A 6532-nucleotide genomic window follows, 5' to 3' on the forward strand; every position below is an offset into this window, starting at 1 on the left:
ATAAATGCTGTGCTTGAATAAACGTCACAGTTAAAACCCTATCTAAAAAATAAACACCAAGGCGTTTAATCAAAGAAATGAGGTATTTGCTGCCAGTGAAATTCAGTCCGGCAGAATGCTATATTGCAGTGTTCACAGTAGCCTCAAACTTCCAGACCAGAGAGCGCACGAACTCTAGTCTGAACCAGAACGATACAAAAATGATTTGGAAATAGCCTTCTAAGCCAATCAGCGTCTTAAAACAGAAATGTCAGTTGTAAATTCTGATTGGTTAGCAGTAACTGGCTATGCTAAGTGCACTAGCACTGATTATGTGTGTGTGAAATCCTCGTGAGTGGCTAAGTGCACGCCAGATCCATGAATGAAGACTCTGGTGCATGCACGTGTCGTAGTTTTGGTTTCAGCTTCAGTTCCTTGATCTTTTCAAGCCTGCGGTAACAGGACATGCACAGCAGCATTGCTAGACCATCACCTTCGACACCTGGTCGAGCGGTAGTCTCACTAATCAAGCGGTTAGACTAGCTAGCATTCTGCCGAAGAATCAAAGAGTTGTCATTTCATGCCGTCCACCAAGATGTCGTCGCAAACACAGCAGACGTCTCTTCTTCGTTCGTGAGATCTCATGGCATTTACAAATGATAAGTACTTCCGAAATCATTTTAGTATTGTTTTGGTCCAGACTAGAGTTCGCACACTTTGCGTGCTCTCTGGTCTGGAAGTTCAAGGCTATGTTTACAGCGGCAGTAACTTCATTTACTTAATCAACAAACAATTAGCTGTTCTCACATTAAGTGTATTGCAAGAGGAACTATCATGTTGTAGCTGACTCTGTGCTAGAAGAGATTCCATTATTTTTTAATGCTCCTGGCACATAGCAAGGACAGTTTATTGAAGTCTTGTGGCAAGTGAAAGTTAATAGTAGGAATCAGAGTGATTGGTCACCAGCAATGAAAGGAGAAAGATGACACCCAGTGTCAACAGGTTGTCAAAAAAAGAGTCAGGAGCAAGGCAGCTGTGCAGGAGACAGAGTTCTCGATCAACTGCAGCCTGACTCAAACAACATGCAACCAGGAATGATAATTTGCCAAATGTAATGACACTAGTACTTGCAAAATCCATACAGGAAAGGTAACTTCCTCTGTGTGACTGTCCAATCAGTAGCAATGGATGGTAACCGAGTCTCTTGAATCAGGGGTAATGACAGACGACAGCAGGAGCACGTGCAGAAATGCTATATCATCTGGGAGTGTCACACGTATCATTGTTATTTTTAGGAACAGAATTTGAGGTGGGTGGGTGAATCAAACACAGTGTCACAAATCCGGATTTACAGAAATACAATAATTACAAGGTTGCATGGCACGCACAGCACACACATGCCTGAACACAAACCATTAAACTGTTATACAGCACCTTCTGCAGTTGTATGTAATGCTATGTTCTCTAAATTCACAAAATTTACTAAATGATCCCTATTTACTGGCCTTTTAGACCATTACACCCTGTCTAACCTGCACATTCTCAATCTCCACATGGTCCACCTACTCAATATAAAAGTTCAATAAATTTCACCAAACACACTATTCCTCTAATTACAAAATTAGATAAGTACAAATCCCACACTTACCATGACCTGTGCCTGACATAATTATAAATCCACCTAGCGTATGTGATATAGTACAAAATATAAACACATTCTATTGTGGAACCTGATTAAATAAAATGATAACAAGAGTTTAAATATGTGGGTTGGTCATGCGGCAGCTAGTCTTCGTAGTTTTCAAGCAATTTTAGAGTAAATATTTGAGGTAGTTTGGCGACTAGTGAAATCAGCGCGGTATGATAGGGCATTGATTTCTGTACTCTCAAAGAAATCATGTGATGAGAACATCAACAACTGACGCCAATGGGTTGCTGGCAATGTCTTACTTCTTTGACAGCCTTAATTTAGAGAGACAAGCAGCTTAGTACTTTGCAAAACAAGACCTTTCTGTGATGTCACAAGAGTCATGTTCTAGCCTTAGTTTATGGACTGTTTAGCCCAATTCTTATGCAAATTTCAGAAGTTTATTCAAGACGAAGGAAACACTGACTTCTGGTTTGTTGCAAGACAGTGAAGATTTGAATGCAGCTGAAAAAATCAGCTACTTTACGGTGGGGGCCATACGCTCTATGCACAAAACTCACATGCTGCATAGCCTGTTCATTCAACTGTTTTCTTGTTATGTCATGACGATTTTGTGTTGTTTCTTCTCCTTGCCCTAGGCTGCAACTTAGTCCAGAAACTCGCAGCAAAATTGAAGCCCTAGACAAAAACGGCTTTTCCCAAATCGTTAATGCAACATCTGTCAGAAAATCACAAGGGGTAGTTCAGAAGTGTCTGAAGAGGCTGTCTGCGGGCAGTAGCAATTACAGGAAACAGTCAGGAGAAAGAAAGCAACAACTGCACGAGATGATCGTTTGATAAAGAGACTTGTCATTGCTGACAGAAAAGATACATCACAAGGCAGCTGAGCGAACACTTTCCCACTGCAACAGGCAAGTCCCTATCTGAGAGATCCATTGTTCGCCATCTCAGATAATAGGGTGTCTACGCATGTAGACCACAAAGAAGCCATGTTGACACAGGAACACCAGCATCGTCGTCGTCGTCGTCATCACCCATGGGCGGCAACACACCAGCACTGGACACTCGAGGACTGAAAGTGTGCATAATTTTTTCAGCTGAATTAACGCAATGGCAATCCAAATGAACTTGTGGCACTGGTTGAAGGTCACCACCAATCAGCTCCATCTTGAAACTCAAGAACGACACTAGGAAGCAATAAGGGAGGCGTGTAGATGGGGATTTCCCAAGACATGGTCAAAACCTTGATAGCAAGTGTTTCCAGAAGGAATGCGGTGATCCAGAGAGCAAAGGGAAAGGCCACTAAGTACTGAAACATTCCTTCTAATGTCACTAGTCACCATAAACTTAAATCTGCATTTCTAAAAGCTACAAAAAATCTCAGAGAAAGCAAAGCCTTTAGTCTACTGTTTGCAGTCAGCTAAGCACCAAGCAACCCAATCTCACTTTTGCACCTATGAACAGTTCAGGAAAAGCTTAGATTTGACGATAAACCAACTGTAGACATGTGTTGTTAATCCTCTATCTTCAGGAGTCAAATGCAACAAGATTAGTGAAGCAGAACTTCCATAAACTTTAATTTAATTTACGGTTGTGGTCACGTGCACTGGATTTATCTACGTGGATTTATAATTATGCCAGTCACTCTCCATGTCACAATATAACTAGTAAGTACAAAAGGATTAGGCTAACAAGCAGAGACCTGATGTTCATACTAATACTGAGCTTAGTCTTGTGTAGCCAGACCCTCTCATGCCACATCATACTTCCAAGTAGAATGGGTCTGGTGAAAGGTCCCTTGATGTCACTGTGTTGAAGCTTCACCAATAATGGGTGAAATAAATACCAGATTTGATTTCTTTATGACCAGATTCGGATGCCACATCAAACATTTCTATCTCACTTTCTTGTCTGTACATCATCAAGCAATTGTTGTTCTCTTGTTTTGCAACTAAACTGGATGCATACACAATGCTGGACGTCCAAAGCTACTACAGTAATCACAAAAATGGCATAAATCTAGTAAGGCTTGCAGCTAACATCAGTAAAACAACAATATCAAGTAGTTCTCTTCATTGGCAACAGCAATCGCCTATGTTGATAAACAGACAAGAAAATGAGATAGGATCGATTGGGATGGCATACAGATCGAGTAATTCCAGACCCTTTCCTTTCTGGTCATTTCAGACCTTGACAGGCAAGAAAGAAAGGGTCTGGCTACAAGACTAACTAATACTATTAATACCATTTCTTTTCGTGGTGCACACAAGCGCACACGCACACGTGCACACACGCACACACACACACACACACACACACACACACACACACACACACACACACACACACACACACACACACACACATTGAACCTTGATTCAAACATACCCCCTATGGGTTTTGGCAACTCAGCGTAATAGCACTTCTCCAAGCAGCACGATCATCAGCATCACGAACACTGATACGTCATGACCTGAGGTCTCTTGTGACAACAACTACCCATCTCTGTTTAGGCCTATGTGTTGGTCTTGTTGCATTACTAAGTCTGCTGCAAAGTAGTTGTTTTGGGGACGATTGTCACTTATGCACAGCAGATGGCCCAGCCATTGGCAACTGTTGTCTCCGTATTGTCATAGCAATAGGGTCTTCACACGCTCGTTCTCAATTGTCTTAATTCTCGATTTATTCCATCTTGAGACACCAAACATCGATCGAATGCACAGAATGTGGAATCTATGTAAGCGTTGCAAGTTTGCTTGTGTACAGACCAAGACTCACATCCATACAGCAAAACTGGTCTCACCAAAGAACGAAAAATTTTCATCTTTGCAAAGATCGAAAACTGTCTGTTGGTAAATACCCATTTCTTCCAGGAACCAAAAACTTTGCTTGCTTTGCTTATACAAGCATCAATTTCAGCACTGCATCCACAACCTTGGCTCATGATACTCCCCAAGTAAGTAGATTCTGTAACGTTTTCAAGAACAGAACCGTCAAAAAGAATACGGGCCTGCTCACAACCAATGCTCAAAACTTTTGTTTTCTTGGTGGTGATTTTCATTCCCCATTTACAGCAGAACTCATGTAGACTGTCTACTAACTTCTTTACTTCACCCGAGGTCTTCCCAATTAAAGCTAAATCATCAGCATACGTAGCAGCTTTAATGACACTAGTTCCTTGAGCTTTGACTCTGTAGTTCATGTCGAGACTTCCCTCTTTCCTGTTCAATTTCTACTCTGTCCACTTTAGCTTTGTTTAGTGCTTCACGCAAGATTAAATAATACAGGAGACATAACACAACCCTGATGTACACCAGTTGCAACTTCAAATTTTGAGGACTTCTCACCTTTAGATTTGACTACACAATGTGTTCCATCGTGAATGTCAACAATCGATTGTACAACTTGTTCCTCAATGCCTCTCTCTTTCAAAAGTAGTCTGAGAACATCTCTAGGTACAGAGTCACAAGCTTTTTCCAGATCAACAAAACAAATATGGACAGCACATGTTCAATAGACTTTTCAATTAACTAACGAACCAACCAATATTTGATCAATTGTTCCTCCACCCGAACAAAACCACATTGGGCTTCTAGTAGAGATTCAACTGACTGTTTCAGTCGTTTCAGAAGAATATCTGCGAATACCATTCCAGGTACACTGAGTAGTGAAATACCACGATAGTTGTCATATACTAGTCTGTCATTTTTCTTAAAAAAACAGGAACAAGAACTGAATCTTTCCATCCTGTAGCACTTTTCCTGAAGACCAAACTTGTTGAAGAAGCTCAGATAGCCAATCAAAAAGCTCCATAGGCCCAGCTTTCAGCTGTTATTCCATCATTACCAGATGCTCTATTACTTGTTACTATTTAATAGCATTGGTGATTTCTTCTTCACTGAGTGGAGCACCAGACCCAACAGAGAGTACAACCATTCCAGAGTCTACTGCAATAGGAAGTCTGACATTTAATACCGAGTCAAACTGTCTCTTCCAACGATCTGACTGATTGTCGGTACAAAATAGTTTCTGACCATTCTCATCTAAAATTATCAAGGCAGTTGAATGGATACTTGATCAAAGTTTTTGAGCTTTCTGAAAAATTCATAATGATTATGGTGTTTCAGGTCATATTCTAAATCAGAAGCTTGTTCACGCAATCACCCTTGTTTGTCATGTCTAACTGCTTGTTTCACTTGTTTACATAAACCAACATAACGTTTTCTAGTCATCTCTTTTTCCTGACTTCTCATCCAAGCGATGTGAGCCTCACGTTTCTCAGCTATCAACTGTAATGTACGCTCAGAAATCCATCTATTCTTCCTGGTTTGAACAACATTTAGGTGCTCATTTGCAGAGTCCATAATTGCACTACAAAAGTCAGACCACATAGCTTCAGTCTCAGTAGATAATCTTTATGTGAATCTTGTCATGACGTTATTTCGATATTTGCCTGGAGCAATATGATCACTGAGTACGTCCCATGTAAAGGTTTCACTCGCCTTTTCCCACATAGCTTCTGAAGTTTCAGTACCACCGTACTACAAACAAGTTTGTGATCACTGTCAAAATTTGGTCCTCGTCGTACTCTTGTATCATGTACCATTTTTTGCATAGACTGCTTTACCAAAACATAGTCTTTAGACTTGGCTGTAATTTGGGATTAGGAAGATACCAAGTGGCAGTGTGTATATTCTTATGCTGGAAAAAATGTTTACGATTCCCAGGTTATGTGCTTGACAAAATTCTATCAGTCTAACACCTTTGTCACTGGTTGACTGTGATAAACCAACTGACCAACAACTTTTAAAACTGCCTTTCCAAGTCTAGCATTAAAGTCACTCAGCACAACAACAAGCGAACCTGTCTTATGTATAACAACATCAAGTTGTTGATAAAAGTCAT

The sequence above is a fragment of the Corticium candelabrum genome, chromosome 15, assembly GCF_963422355.1.
Source record: "Corticium candelabrum chromosome 15, ooCorCand1.1, whole genome shotgun sequence".
Classification (NCBI taxonomy): Eukaryota; Metazoa; Porifera; class Homoscleromorpha; order Homosclerophorida; family Plakinidae; genus Corticium; species Corticium candelabrum.